This window comes from Perognathus longimembris, chromosome 7, assembly GCF_023159225.1.
Source record: "Perognathus longimembris pacificus isolate PPM17 chromosome 7, ASM2315922v1, whole genome shotgun sequence".
NCBI classification, from domain to species: Eukaryota; Metazoa; Chordata; class Mammalia; order Rodentia; family Heteromyidae; genus Perognathus; species Perognathus longimembris.
The window spans coordinates 15,699,513-15,715,391 of NC_063167.1; the positions used below are offsets into that span (position 1 = coordinate 15,699,513).

At 49.9% G+C, this 15,879-nt stretch overlaps 1 non-coding gene across 1 annotated transcript; it reads left to right on the forward strand.

The window, feature by feature from the left end:
- The first annotated feature begins 1,142 nt into the window (after positions 1-1,142).
- Positions 1,143-1,330, forward strand: LOC125355844. Its single transcript, XR_007211768.1, has one exon. It is a non-coding gene; the product is annotated as a U2 spliceosomal RNA (small nuclear RNA).
- Positions 1,331-15,879: the final 14,549 nt, after the last annotated feature.

Here is a 15,879-nt window from a genome sequence, read left to right on the forward strand (position 1 = left end):
GAGCCAAGGCCGCCTCCGCCGCGCCCCCCGCCGGCCGCGCCCCGCCTCCGCCCCGCGCCCCGCCTCGGCCCTGCGACACCGCCCCGCCCCCAGCCCTGCCTGGGCCCCCCGCGCCCCGCGTCCCCGCGCCCCGCCTTGACCCTGAGACACCACCCCCCACCCAGCCCTGCCTGGGCTCCGCGCCCCGCCTCGGCCCCGCGTCCCCGCACCTCGCCTCGCCTCGGCCACGCACCCCGCCTCTGCCCCGCGCCCCGCCTCGGCCCCGCGTCCCCGCGCTTCGCCTCGGCCCCGTGCCCCGCGCCCCGCCTCGGCCCCGCGCCCCGCGTCCCTGAGCCCCGCCTCGGCCCCGAGCCCCACCTCGGCCCCGCGGCCCCGCGCTTCGCCTCGGCCACGCACCTCACCTCGGACCCGCGCCCCGCCTCGGCCACGCACCCCACGCCCCGCCAACCCACAGGCCTGTTGAAAGATGAAACCAAAGGGCCTGCAGGTTCTTTGTCTCCCGCAATGTGCTGGAGGCGGGAGGTGTCTCCTCGCCTGCGGTTACTGGGAACTGCGTGCCGGCACCGACTCTCAACAGGTGCGGACGCAGCAATGCTCGGCGCACAGGCCGCGCGGCCCCGCGTTCAAACCCCAGCGACACGAAATAAAAAAACGTACACATCACTTAAACCTGCCAGGCAGGACGGTGCACAGCTCTAGTCCAGATCGACGGGAGCGTGAGCCCGGAGCGTCCCTTCACATCAGAAGCTTGGTAATAGGGGCTGGGGATATGGCCTAGTGGCAAGAGTGCTTGCCTCGTATACATGAAGCCCTGGGTTCGATCCCCCAGCATTAAATATATAGAAAACGGCCAGAAGTGGTGCTGTGGCTCAGTGGCAGAGTGCTAGCCTTGAGCAAAAAAGAAGCCAGGGACAGTGCTCAGGCCCTGAGTCCAAGCCCCAGGACTGGCCAAAAAAAAAAAAAAAAGAAGCTTGATAATAAAAGAATGACTTAAACCCTCACTACCCAAGTGGGTACCAAAAGTAGCACAGGAGATCTTCACTTAGAACAGAGAGGGGGCAGGGAATTGAAGCAAAGACACCAGGAAAGTAGCCCGCAAACTGGAAGGCAGTCTATTATCTGAGTAAAAACACTTGGCAGACATGGGTTCTCAGCCTTTTAGCTAAGATCCAGTGTAGTCAGTTCTTATCAGTTGAACCATTGATTTATCCTCTCTCACAGCAGGACGATATAATAACTGGATTTTTGGAGCAGGGAGATGGAATAGGAGCTTGCTTTACCCACTCCACCTGGTAATGCAGTATGCAGTACCTCCAGGATCAATACACAAAAAATACTTCAGAAGATGGTTTGAATTGCCTTCCATTTCTAGAATACCTGCTCTATGCTGAATTTGCTTTTGTGTTTTACTTTATCATTATTTATTTATATATTTAGTAGTACTGGGAATTGAATCCAGGGCCTCTCGCATACTAAGCAAGTGCTCCACCATTTGAGCCACATGCCCAGCCCTGAATTTATTTCTTCATGATTTTCTAATTAGCAGACTTTAGTTGTTACAAAGGTTGGGGGGCTCATTGTGACAGGTCTCTCTCTCTCTCTCTCTCTCTCTCTATATATATATATATATGTATATATCAAACTCATTCTTTTTTTTAATCTTCCTCCCTTTTCCCATTCTAAAACAATTTTTTTGAACTTGGGTTTGATTTTGTTTTGTATCAGTACTAGGGCTTAAATTCAGGGCCTTGAGATGAATTTCTTGGATTTGTATTCCCAAGCTGGCTTTGAACCAGGATTCTTAGATCTCAGCCTCTTGAATAGCTAGAATTATAGATGTGAGCCACAGATGCCTGACTTTGAACTTGTTTTTAAAGCATTATGTGCCAAGCGTTGAACTTGCTGGGATGACCTCTTTGACAATACTATGAAGGGTTAAAATTAACTCCTAAGTTAGCAAAGTGAGGCCTAGAGGGATGGCAAGCCCTTTTGTATTATCTCATTTAAGCCCCTGGAATTCCTTTCAGGCAAGTGTGGTGACCCCCATAGTAAAGCAGACCCCCGGAGGAGGAATGGCACTTCCTGTCTCACATTGCAGATGCATTTAGGCTCAGCTTCTGGGATGTTGACCAGGAAGTGTGGCTCAGGAGAGCAGTCACCTACTATGAAACTTGCTGGTAGATATTTGAGAGCTGATTAGTAACACATTAGGACAGTTGTCGCTTATGGAAAACTTGCTCCTTACCTGTCAGGCCAGTTACAAATCCTTTTCTATGGGCTCTTGGTCCTCATGGATGTTCTGCATTATCTCAGTCTGTGGATGAGAAAACAGGCTCATGGTGCTACCCACCCATGGCCATCCAGTGGACTAGAGGCAGGCTTGGACCCAGGCCCAGCTCTTATCTGCTGCACAGAACTGGATCCAAGGAGTTATCTGTGAGGCAAGAACAGAGGTGTCCTTCTCTTCTCTGCCCTGCTCAGCTCCAGCTTCTATCCCCAAGCCAGGAAGGGCAAGAAGAGCTCCAGGGACAGGGCACCAAGGACGCTTCCCCCAGGCATGTGGGTGATGACTTCCTTCTCCAGAAGCCCAGGCTCCCATGATCCTTTGGGCTCAGAACTCTGTGAGTCACTTGGCTGCCCTCCCAGGCTCAGGCCTCAGAGAAGCACGACCTCCAGGGAGACTGGATTCCTGGACAGGCATAAGTCCAGGCACTTAACAGGTGGCAACAGGCCTCAGAAGCAAGGCTCTGAGCTGGGGACCACAGGAATGGCTTCCAGAGGCTCCATGTGAGAGAAAGGATGGATGTGAGGTACAATACGTTGTCTTTAAGATCTTGCTCCTGCAATGAGTGAGAACATACAATATTTGGCTTTTTGAACTTGGATTTATTTATTTTTTTCACCCAACATGTTTCCTAGCTCAGTCCATTTTCCTGCTCATGGCATAGTTTCATTTTTCTCTATGGCTAATATGTCATGGTAATTACATACCATATTTTCTTTATCCATCCATGTGTTGTTGGGCCCCTCAGCCGATTCCGCAGTTTGGCTATTTTGAACAGTGCCACAATAAACACAGGCATGCAAGTTTCTTTCTTATATATTGACTTATACTCCATTGGATATATATACCCAATAGTTATAGCGGGGTCATGAGGAAGGCCTATTTTTAGTCTTTTGAGGAACCTCCATATTGATGTTCATCATAGCTGCACTAGTTTACATGTCCACTAACAGTTTACAAGGTTCCTTCCTTCCTGCATTCTCACCAGCATGTTTTAGATTATGTTTGGTCAGTAGTAGAGCTTCAACTCAGGGCCTGAGTGCTGTCCCTAAGCTTTTTTGCTTAAGACTACCACTCTACCACTTTGAGCCACAGTGCTACTTCTGGTTTTTTGGTAGTTAATTGGTGATAAGAGTCTCCTGGACTTCCGCACCTTGGTTGGCTTTGAACCACCATCCTCAGATCTCAGCCTTGTGAGTAGCTAGGATTACAGGCATGAGTCATCAGTGCCCGACTTGTTTTTTTCTTGATGGATGCCACTCGAGTGCGGTGAAGTGAAATCTTAGTGTGGTTTTGATTTGCATTTCCTTAATGGCTAAGAATGTTGGCCATTTCTTTGTGTACCTATCGACCATTTGTACTTCTTCTTGAGAGAACTGTCTGTTCAGTTCACTCGCCATTGTAATTCTTTTATTGTTCATTTTTTAAGCTGTTGAATATTCTGGATAGTAACCCTTTATCTGTTAAATGGCTGGTGAAGATTTATTTCCCACCCTATGCATTTTCTCTTGGTTCTGGCAATTGTTTCTTTTGCTGTGCAGTCCCATTTGTCAATTCTTGCTCTTATTTTCTAGGCAATTAGTGTCCTATTCAGAAAACAATTACCTGTGCCTATATCTTCCAGAACCTCCCCTGTGTTCCTACAGTAGTTTCAAAGTTTCAGATGCTACATTTAAATCTTTCTTTGATCCATTTGGATGATAACCCCTGGTGTGTGTGTGTGTGTGTGTGTGTGTGTGTGTGTGTGTGTGTGTTCTGGAGCTTGAAGTTAGGCCTGGGCATTGTCCCTGAGCTTTTGTGCTCAAGGCTAGCACTCTACCACATGAGCTCACAGCTCCATTTCCTGTTTTTTTTTGTTTTGTTTTTTTTTTTTGGTGTTTAATTGGAGATAAGAGTTTCACAGGCTTTCCTGCCTGGGCCAGCTTTAAACCATGATCCTCAGATCTCAGCCTCCTGAGTGGCTAGGGTTACAGGTGTGAGCCACCAGTGCGCCGCGATAACCTGACTTTTGAGGAGGGTGGTCAAGCAGCATTATTAAAGCCTTCTTGCCTCCTACAAACCCAGGAGCCTGGCTGGAGACCAGAGTCTCAGCAGGACACAGGCAGCTGAAGCAACCAGGGAGGCGGGTGGATTTTCCAGAGGGACTCACAGCTTTGAGGCTCCTTGGGTGAGGGAAATGCCTTCCGGGCCACAGGAAACAGCATGGCCTTCTGGGCCACAGGAAACAGCATGTCCAAGCAAGGCTACAAGCTCTGGGTAGGTCTAGGGAATGAGCTGTTGGTCTGTGGGGCTGGGCACAGGGGACCTGGTAGTAGTGGAGATCACCGGCTGGGGCTTTATTGGAGGGCAATGTGGGGTGAGGAGTCAGGATCCACAAAGGACTCTCTGGAGAGAATGAGCTAGGATTGGGGGCCTCAAGGAGCCCAGCTGTCCTCTGAGACAACAATGGCTGGATATCTGGCTCTTGCTTGGGGATCCAGAGCAGGAGAAGCCAGCCAGAGCCTTGGGGGGCTGTAGGTGAGGACGGTGGTGGGAGTGGGCTGCATGCCCATGGCCAGTCTGCTTCTCCAGGCCAGGACTGGGCTGGGGGCCAACTGCTGCACCCTTAGATTCAGCCTGGGGCCCCCTTCGATCCAGCCCAGAGGGGTCTCCACAGGGCCTCACAGGCTCCGCTGGAGGTGTTCTGAGAGCAGGGAGTCATCTGAAGCCATCGGCTGAATCTAAGTTCCACAGTGTTCCACAGTGCCAACCTGCAGGGAGCAGACACAGGAGCCCAGGGAGCCCCTCCACGCACAGCCATGGTGGACAGGGCCGGGCGCTGAGCAGCTCCGCCCACACCTACCCGCCTGGCGCCCCTCCCCGCTGCTGCCATGGGGCTCTCTGGGAACCTGGCTGCTGCTGGCCCACGGTTCAGTCCAGCCCTGGGGACTGTCCTCCAGCAGTGCTGTCTGGCAGATGTTGGAGAAGACCCAAGCCTCCTGTCCAAGAAGACTCACTCGGTCCACACGTGGGCCTTCCAGACAGCTGGGCGCCTTTACCTAAAGCAGCAGTCTGGAAAACACCAGAGCTTTCCTGCCTCTGCACCCTCGCCCCTCCCTCTTGCAGCCACACTGGGGGAGGAACCCACAGGGGGTGAGGGTGACAGCCCAAAGGGCAGAAACTGAGCCCAACTGCGTCCTTCTGCAAGCTCGAAGATGCCAACATCCGGAGCTGCAGGCATGGCTCAAGTGGCAGAACACCAGCACGAGTGGGAAAATTCTGAGCATGATTGTGAGATCTTGAGTTCAAGTCCCAGCATTGGTATGAAAAGCAAAAAAACAAAAAAAAACTAATAACTGCCTGCCCATGGCCTTTGTACCTGATGTCCCTTCTGTCTTGATCTCACTCTGCCCCAGACAGGACCAATGCCTAAATTCTGGGGCCCTGTACAAAATAAAAATATAGACTTGGTTTGAAAAAAGAAGTTGAAGCCGGAAGCTAGTGCCTCACACCTGTAAACCTAGCTACTCAGGAGGCCTAGCACTGGGCCAAAAATAAAATTTTAATTTCCTAAAAAAAATAAAATTAGTATTTCCTTCAATGTCATATCACAAAGAAATAATAAGGCATGTTTAACAAAAGCAGCACAAAGCCTGTACAAGGCAAGCACGCTACCGCTAAGCCACATTCCCAGCCCGTCTTTTCTTTCTTGCTCTTCCTTTTTCAGGTTGGGTCTCTCATCAGCTTTGTCCACTTCAAACTTTGACCACCCTACCTCTGCCCCTCCTCCGAGTGCCCGGGACCACAGACTTGTGACACCACACACAGCACACCCAGCCTTCTCAACAGCTTTCCTTTACAGGGCTGCAGATCAGCCCTTGGGCCTCACTCGCGCCCCTGAACCACACTCCCAGAGCCCCCTTCTGTGTGATTCATGTTTTCCACAAACATTTGCCTGTGGACTCACCCCAGTCAGGAGGAGCTCCGTTAGACAGCAGTAACAGGCAGAGGGAGGCAGGGAATGGAACATTTCTCACCCCCCCCCCCCACGCATCCATGTTTTCTTCGCTGCAGCAGCTGGGAGGTGCAGCTACCTCTGCACAGTGAAGTGTCCGGGCCCAGAGGAATTTCCCATCCACCCTCTGGAGGCTCACTGGAATAAACTGACCAATCGTCAATCAATACAATTGTGTGCGCGTGCATGCGTGCACGTGCGTGCATGCATGCGAGCCAGTACCAGGGCTTGACCTCAGGCTTGGATACTGTCGCTTAGCTTTATCTGCTCAAGGCTGGTACACTACCATTTGAGCCACAGCTCCACTTCTGGCTTTTTAATGGCTAACTGGAGCTAAGAGTCTCATGAACTTTCCTGCCCAGGTTGGCTTCAAACCATGATCCTCAGTTTTCAGCCTTCAGTAGCTAGGATGACAGGTGTGAGCCACTGGCACCCGACTAACAAAATTTTACTGACCTGGGGAGGGAATAATTACAAGAGTGTGACCAGCCAATTGTTCCCAAGTCTGTACACCTCTTCCTCTACCATAAGGCAAGCCCAAGGGACAGATAGCCTGCAATGAAGTTCATCCATTAGTTACACGCTTCAGTCTTCTTGCTCCAAACAAATGGGATTTCAGGGTGTGGTGGAAGGCTGCATTTGCAGTGTGTGTTCATTGCTTGAGCCAGTCTTGCTATGTAGCCCAGGCTGAGCTGGGACTTATGTGACCCTCCTGCCTTAGACTCCTGAGTGGTGGGATTACAGGCATGCTCCACTATGCTCAACTGCACTCTGCTCTTTATGGCAGTCAAGTGAATTCCTCTTCCTGCGGGGGGGGAGGGGGGGAAGAGGGGGAAGGGGGAGGGGCCAGGAGAGGAACAAGAAAAGAAGGCTCTGAATTCTGATCCTGCTTTTAAGGTGATTAATTTCCTTTAGGTCAGATTGTTAACTACATTCATGACAGATGCTTCAGGGAGAAGGTTGCAACAGGGTGGAGGCCTCTGCCTGGCCCTTGGGGGCTGAGCTTTTGATGTTGTGTGAAAAGAATATGGGGACTCATCAAGGTGGAAAGCAAGGAAGTTGAATAGTGAACGAGGAGAAAGAGCTAGTACATCACCCAGACCCCGTGCAGACACAGCGGATAACATGTCCTGAAGGCATAGCAGCACAGGTATTTACGGTGAGAAAGTAAGTTGGGGTTTGGCTCAGATTCACCTTAGGGTAAATGATCCATTTTGTTCTCACACTTGGGACATTTAATTAGTCTTGCCATTACACTATTTTCATTTTATTCAGGCCCAGAGTCTTCAAGATTGACCGACCTGCTCATAAACCTTGGGTCAGCAGGATCTGGGCATCTCTTAAGCCATGGGTGAATTTTGTTACATACTCCCATCCCAAGCAACATTGTCAATTGAGCACATTTTGTGCCAAGAGGAGTCATTTTTCCCAGAATGCATTTCTTCAGGATATTCTTGCTCAGTTTCCAGAGCACACTAATAATTTGGACAAGGTCAGAGGAGAGAGTTGTTCTTTTTCCTCTTTACTAAACATCATGGCTTACGAAGGAGCATAAGGGTTAAAGCAAAAGGTGCTTCTGTGGTTTTAATTAAGCTACTCATGAATCCAGGGTTTGCCTTTGAATTCTAGGATGCTGTCTTCCAGGCCTCATCTTTCCTGATCTATCCTGCCCTAAAATTGTTGGGCATGCCAGAACCCATGGTATTTAGGGGACATCAGTCGCTGCCCTTCAACAAATGTTAAGTTTCAAGTAGGCTCTTCAAGTTTTTGCTCAGGAGTGAAGTGTATCACAGGCATTCACATTTCATCGGTCACATGACAACACTACCGGAAGTGGAGAAGAATGTGCACTAACAGGAGGGGGGAAATTGGACAGCCAGTTCTTTCCTTTCATGTGTGTGTGTGTGTGTGTGTGTGTGTGTGTGTGCACGTGCGCGCACGTGCACGCACGCTAGTACTGGGGCTTAAACTCCAGCCCAAGTACTATCTTTTAATTCTTTTTGCTCAGGGCTGACACTCTACCACTTGAGCCACAGTGACATTTCTGGCTTTAGTCTGGTTAACTGGAGATAAATGTCTCATGGACTTTCCTGCTGTGCCTGGTTTTGAACTTCAATCCTCAGATCTCAGCTTTCTGAGTAGCTAGGATCACAGACATGAGCTACCAGCACTTGGCCAAAAATAAAATATTAAATGCTCTACATCTAAACTTAATCCTTAGTAAATTCTCTGTGGACTTGTTTTTGTTTTTGTTTTGTTTTTTTTTTTTTACAGAAGTTGACAAGATAATGCTACAACTTACACAAAAATGCCAAGGACCCAAATAATCAAAACAATTTTGTTCCTCAAAAAGTTGAGTTGCTAAGCAACCCACCAATTCCAGTTCCAGAAATCTACCCACAAGAACTAAACACAAAGCCTCCACAGACTTGTACAGCAACGGGCACAGCAGCTTTATTCAAGCCATGTGAGTCCAAAAGCAGGAGCAGCCCAAAAGTCCTTGAACTCAGGGCCTGAGCACTGTCCCTGGCTACTTTTTGCTCAAGGCTAGCACTCTGCCACTTGGGCCACAGCGCCACTTCTGGCCGTTTTCTATATATGTGGTGCTGAGGAATTGAACCCAGAGCTTCATGTATAGGAGGCAAGCACTCTTGCCACTAGGCCATATCCCCAGCCCTAGATAATAGAATTTTTTTCTGTTATATGCTATCTCAGGAATATGATGCTAATGAAAATTGCCCAATAGCAAAAAATGCACTTTAGCTACTCAGGAGGCTGAGATTTGAGGACTACAGTTTGAAGCCAGCCTGGGCAGGAAAGTCTGTGAGATGCTTAATCTCCAGTTAACCACAGAAAAAGCCACAAGTGGCAATGTGGCTCAAGCGGTAGAGTGCTAGCCTTCAGCAAAAGAAACTCAGGGATAGTGCCCAGGCCCCGAGTTCAAGACCCAGAACTGGCAAAAAAAAAAAGTAAAAAGCAGGGATGGAGGTATGGTTCAAGTGGTAGAATGCCAGTTGAATAAGAAAGCCAAGTTGAGAGAATGAGGGAACAGATGACACTGTAGGAAAGGAAATGTACTTATTACCTGATTCATGTATGTATGTGTAACCCCTCTACACATCACCTCTATGATAACAATAAAGCAAATGTAAAAAGAAAAAAGACAGAAAAGAAAAGAAAGCCAAGCTAGGTTGCTGGTAACTCGTGCCTATAATTCTAGCTACTCAGGAGGCTGAGATCTGAGGATCACATTTAGAAGCCAGCCCAGGCCGGAAAGTCTGTGAGACTATCTCCAATTAATCACCAAAAGCCAAAAGTGGAGGTGTGGCTTAAGTGGAGAGTACTAGTCTTGAGCAAAGAAGCTCAGGGACATCACTCAGGCCCTGAGTTTAAGCTCCAGGACTACACCAAAACAAAACAAAAAATAGTTGATAGAGTAGGGGGTGGGAGGCAGTGACCCATTATTAGGGCAAGAACAGGCTTGCCCCATGGTACCAGGTGTGAGGTCTTTTTGCTTTTTGGGTTTGTTTTTTTTTTTCTTTTGGTCATGGGGCTTGAACTCTGGGCCTGGGCACTGTCCCTGAGCTCTTCAGCATAAGGCTAGTGTACTCTACTCCTTGAGCCACAGCATCACTTCCGGTTTTCTGGTGGTTAATTGGAGATAAGAGTCTCACAGACTTTCCTGTTTGGGCTGGATTTGAAACATGATTCTCACATCTCAGCCTCCTGAGTAGCTAGTTTGCAGGTGTGAGCCACCGGCACCTGTGCGGCTGGCCTCTTTAACTACATCAAACTACACAATGCTTCCCACCCCCTCCCCCACTTATACACGAGCACATGGAAACCCAGGCCCCATAAGAACTTACCAGCAGTAGAATCGGCCTGTCTCCAACACTCTTCTTCCTTCCGCCTCAAGCATCCTCCTGGCCAGGCTACTCAAGGTTTTTGCCAGCATCACCAGTAAATATTTATTAAACAGCTAGTGATGGTGCTTCATTTCAGACAGGCAATGCAGGTGGACTGCAGGCCTGGGGCTGGGCAAAGGGCAGAAGCAAAGGGAAGCACAACTGCTCAGCCAAGGTCCAGAGGCCTAGGCCTGGCAGTCAAGAAAATAAAGCTGGGGTAGGCATGATTTCCAGGCCAGTTGCTGCCAGGGGGCAAAGGACAGAAAGGGGATGTGTCATTAATCAGGACTGAAACTAGTCCCAACCCCTGATACAAAGGGAATCACCCCAGGATAGTCACAAAATACTGGTCATCTTGCCAGACACCAGTGGTACATGCCTGTAATCCTAGCTACTCAAAAGGCTGCGATCTGAGGATGGTGGTTCAAAGCCAGCAGGGAGGGTCATTGGAGGTTATCTCCAATTAACCACCAAAAAGTTGGAAGTGGAACGGTAGCTTAAATGGTAGAGCACCCATCTTGAATGGAAAAAGCTAAGGGATCGGACCCAGGCCTAGAGTTCAAGTCCTAGTACTGGTAGGAAAAAAAAAATATTCTGATTAGAATAGAGGACCAATCTGGAGACTGTGTTGCTTTTCAATGTGCAGCAACATTTGTGTCAGGAGGAGGGTGTGGGGAGGAGTGGCAAGCAGCTTTGCAAGTCTGAGGAGGTGGTGTCATTATTGGGGGTCTGAGGTTCTCAGGCAGAGAGCACAGGCCCTGGGCTGGCTGAGAAGGAGAGCAGGCAGGAGAAAAAGAGGATTCCCCATAGCTAAGTGTGACCCTAGCTACAGGAGACTGAGATCTGAGGATCGTGTTTCTAAGGCAGCGTAGGAAAGCCAGGAAAGGCCAGGAGAACCTTATCTCCAGTTAATCCCCAAGAAGCCAGCAGCAGAGCTGTTGTTCAAGTAATAAAAAGCTAGCAACCCCTCCCCCCGCCCCACAAACCACCGCCACTACCACCACCACCACCAAACCCTCAGGGACAGTACCCAGGCTCTGAGTTCAAGAACCTGGACTGGCAAAAAAAAAAAAAAAAAAAAAAAAAAGAGGGCCCCTGTCTCACACAGTACAATCAACTTTCTGTGTGACCTTAGATGAATTGCCCCCCCCCAGCCTCAGTTTCTCCATGTGTAAAAGGCACAGATTGCGCCTGCGAGGGCCTCACATCCTCTGACTCCTCCTTTGGTCCAGGACACCTTAGATTAGGCAGGTTGGCCCCTAGTGTGCGATGAGCCCAGGTGGAGGTCTGCAGGCCCTGCTCAGGCCCGGCAGGGGCGCGGGCACAGTGTCCCCCCCCCTTGCCCACCTCTGCAGCCATTCTAGCCACGAGGACACATACAATCTGTAACTGTGGAAATTTCCTCTCAGCCCCTCTAGCCCAGCCAGGGAACGAGGCAGCCCTCTCAGCGTCCATGTGGAAATTTCCACTCCTCCCCCAGACAGCTGGTGGGAGGTTCAGCAGCAGAGCCGGAACTGAGCCAGACACAAATCCTGGCGAGGGAGGGGACAGGAGGACTTTGGTGGGCCCAGGCATCTTCCTTGAATGAGGATCTATTGAGTACTGCACCTGCTAGTCCTGGGGCCTTGTTCTAGGCGCGAGAGCGCGGCTGCTCATGCGATGCACATGGCCTCTGTCCTCCAGAAAGCATGCCATGTAAGAGGGGGAAAAAGACACATTCAGACTGTGAACAGATGAGGCTGGGGATATGGCCTAGTGGCAAGAGTGCCTGCCTCATATACATGAGGCCCTGGGTTCGATTCCCCAGCACCACATATACAGAAAATGGCCAGAAGTGGCGCTGTGGCTCAAGTGGCAGAGTGCTGGCCTTGAGCAAAAAAGAAACCAGGGACAGTGCTCAGGCCCTGAGTCCAGTCCCCAGGACTGGCCAAAAAAAAAAAAGAATACAGACTGTGAACAGAAAAGAGGCAGGTTGCCTCAGGAGGCTGAGATCCGAGGACCTCAGTTAGAAGCCAGCCAGCCAGGAAAGTCTGTGAGACTCTTATCCCCAAGTAGCCACCAAAAAGCTGGAAGTGGAGCTGTGGTGCAAGTGGAAGAGCACCAGCAAAGCCTATCAAGAGCACGAGGCCCTGAGTTCAAGTCCTAGAACTGGAACATTAAAAAGAAAAGGAAAGAGAAGGAAAGAGAAAGAAATTGGAGCGATGCTATGGGGAATGGTGGTTATTTTAGAGAAAGCTTTGTTGCGGCTTAGCTGAAGTTTGTGACTGATGTGTGCTGCAAGGGAGGGGGAAACACATACACAGGCCCTCTAGATGCCATATATGCAAGTTGTAAGTGATAGGGAAAGAGTAGACAGCGATGAGATCGCAGAGACCCTAGGGGTCCCGAGGGCTCACTGGCCATGCAAAGGACTGGATTTTAGTGCTATGCTGGGTGAGGCTGCAGAAAGGTCTTGAAGGTTGGTCTGTTCATTGTTAGACTGAGCAGCGAGGTAACATTTGTCTCCATAGGAAGCACAGACCATTCAGAAGGCTTGCTCCTGCTGGGGGCATGGATCTAGTTAGCAGAGCAATTACCTAGCATGCGTGAAGCCCTGGGTTCAATTCCTAGCATCATGATTTGAAGGGGGGAAAAGCCAAAAGCTTATTTCTGTTTTATGAGGACCCATGTGTGGTTTTTGTTATTTTGGTTATACTGTTTGTGTGTGTGTGTGTGTGTGTGTGTGTGTGTGTGTTTGTGTGTATGTGTGCACATGTGCACCAATCCTGGAATCTTGAGACTTGAACTTAGGGCTGTCCCTGAGCTTTGTTTTAGGTTAGCACTCTACCACTTGAGTCAGAGCTCCGCCTCTGGCTTTGTGATAGTTAATTGCAGGCAAGAGTCTGACCTGTTTGGCTTTGAACCATGACCCTTAGATTTTAACCTGATAACTAGATGGGGTTACAGGTATGAGCTACCAGCACCTGGCTATGTGCTGGAGTTGTTTTTGTTGTTGTTTTTCCAGTCCTGGGCTTGGGATTCAGGGTCTGAGCACTGTCCCTGGATTCTTTTTGCTCAAGGCTACCACTTGAGCCACAGCGCCACTTCCGCCTTTTTCTATTTATGTGGTGCTGAGGAATCGAACCCAGGGCTTCATGCAAGTTAGGCAAGCACTCTACCACTAAGCCACATTCCCAGCCCCCTGTAACTGGAGTTTTGAATTTAGGGGCTCATGTTTGCCAGGCAAGCACTCTACCACCAGAGCTGCACCCCCAGTACATTTTGTTTTAGTTAATTTCAGAAAAGGTTTTGTGCTTTCTACCTACCTGACTTATACTTTGATCTTCCTACCTCTGCCTCCTGCATAGCTGGGATTATACATAACACCATGCTTGGCTTGCTATTTGAGATAGGGTTTTGCTAACATTTTGCCCCTCTTGGCCTCAAATCATGAGTCTTCGATCTCTGTCTCTCAAGTAGCTAGATTATGTGTTTTGCCACTTGAAGAATTAACTTCTGCCACAGACACTACGAAGCAACATCACTTAGAGGCTTCTGCAGGATCTGTGGTGGGCTCTTCTCAGTCTCCTTCTGGGAGTGATCCGTGTCTGCTAGGGAGAGAGATATCTGGACGGGATCTGTCAACCCAGAGTCCTGAGCCTAAGAAAATCACCCTCTGTTTCTGTGCTGGTACCTGGACTTGAACTCAAGACCTTGTGCTCTTACTTGGCTCTTATAGTAGGGATCCCTGAGGCTGAGCACAGTCAGCCAAGTCCAAGGCTGGAGCAGGGCACAGTGTGACTCTCAGGAGTGGCCCTGGGTGGTGACATCTGACATGCTGATGGTGTGAACAGAGACACGGAAGGAGTGTACCACCTCTGCCCAGCACACACACCCTGAGCCCAGCCATCCTCTACCTGTTGGGTCAGATTTCAGTAGAACTTTGGAAAGCAGAATGTAAATTCCTCCAAGACACAGGAGGCATGTATGGTGTCTGGTGCTGGAATTTTCTATGTATGTCACAATTCAGGGTCAGGATGCTGCTCTTGCCCTAAGCTTACCAGTCACATACCAGTCCATGTTATCAGAAGCCATCATCCCCACCCAGGCCGGAACTCTATGCCACAGCCACTGGGGTGTGCGTGTGTGTGTGTGTGTGTGTGTGTGAGAGAGAGAGAGAGAGAGAGAGAGAGAGAGAGAGAGAGAGAGAGAGAACAACACTGGGCCTTGAACTCAGGGCCTAGGCATTGTCCCTTAGCTTTTCCGCTTAAGGCTGATGCTCTACTACTTGAGCCACAGCACCATTTCTGGCCTTTTGCTAGTTGACTGGAGATTGCTGGTTAGGAGTCACATGGACTTTCTTGCCAGGACTGGCTTTAAAGCACAATCTCACACTCTAGCCTCCTGGCTTCCTCTTTGATGGTGCTGGAACTGACATGCTGGGTTCATTGAGCAGAGCCCAGAATCCCTTGGCTCCCCATGGGCCAGGCTCTGCACAGGGCACGAGCAGGAGCTACAGAACCTGTGAGGAGGCTGTGGTAGCCACACCAGCCAAGAGCAGCAGGGGCCAGGCAGGGAGGGGAGAAGAAGAAGGGAGGGGGGGGCGGGCTTGTGTCCAGTCACCTGCCTGGCCTGTCTTTCTGCCATCAGATCACTTCCCGCCCACTCCGCCCTGCAGGACGCATTCATGGAACCCTATGGTTATCATTCCTACTTTCATAGAGACGTCTTTAGAGAGCTGCCAGACAGAGATGGAGACACTCCTGTCTGCCAGTGCTGCCCACTCGACCCAAGTCTTGGTCCTGTGTCCTCCCCAGCCTCCCTCGGTCCACCCTCGCAGCTCCATCCACACCACCTCCCAGCCCTTCCACCTGCGGTACCTCAGTGATACCCACTGAGGCTTTTATTTCATCTGCCCAACTCCTGTTGGTGTGGTTGTTAGCTCAGAGGGCAACTCCTCCAGAAGCACCCAGGACCGGTCCCACCCCATCCTGGACTGGCTGATCGTTCTGTATTTGTGTTGGTCTCTCTGGTGACTCCACCAGCACCCATGCTCCATGATGCTTCTTAGTCTCCTGTCCCCTTCTGGCCTGTGCTTGTTTTTTTCTATCACTTGCCCTGCCTTCCTAGCACTCAGCACAGAAAAAGCTTCTTGGGAAGAAGGATAAGGTGGAGCAACAGGCAGGGGAGACAGCAGGGTCAGGACGTGGGTTGTTCAAACAAGTAAGAGAGTTCCAGGGAAAAAGGAGTCAGTAAGGAAAATGCAGATAGGCCCAGAAGTCAGTTCTAGCGTCTAATTATACCAGCATGCAGAAACTTCTAGTGCAAGGATTTTGTCCGTTTAGTCACTGCTCAATTCTCAGCTTCTAGGATAGTATCTGACACATAGTAGGTCTTCATAGTAGGTCATAGGCATGCTAAGCAGACCTTTTACTCCTGACCCATCCCTACTCCCCCAAAATCTTTCTTTCTTTTTTTTTTTTTTTTTTTTGCCAGTCCTGGGCCTTGGACTCAGGACCTGAGCACTGTCCCTGGCTTCCTTTTGCTCAAGGCTAGCACTCTGCCACTTGAGCCACAGCGCCACTTCTGGCTGTTTTCTGTATATGTGGTGCTGGGGAATCGAACCCAGGGCCTCATGTATACGAGGCAAGCTCTCTTGCCACTAGGCCATATCCCCAGCCCCCCCCCCAAATATTTCTTGAATAAATGAATAATTA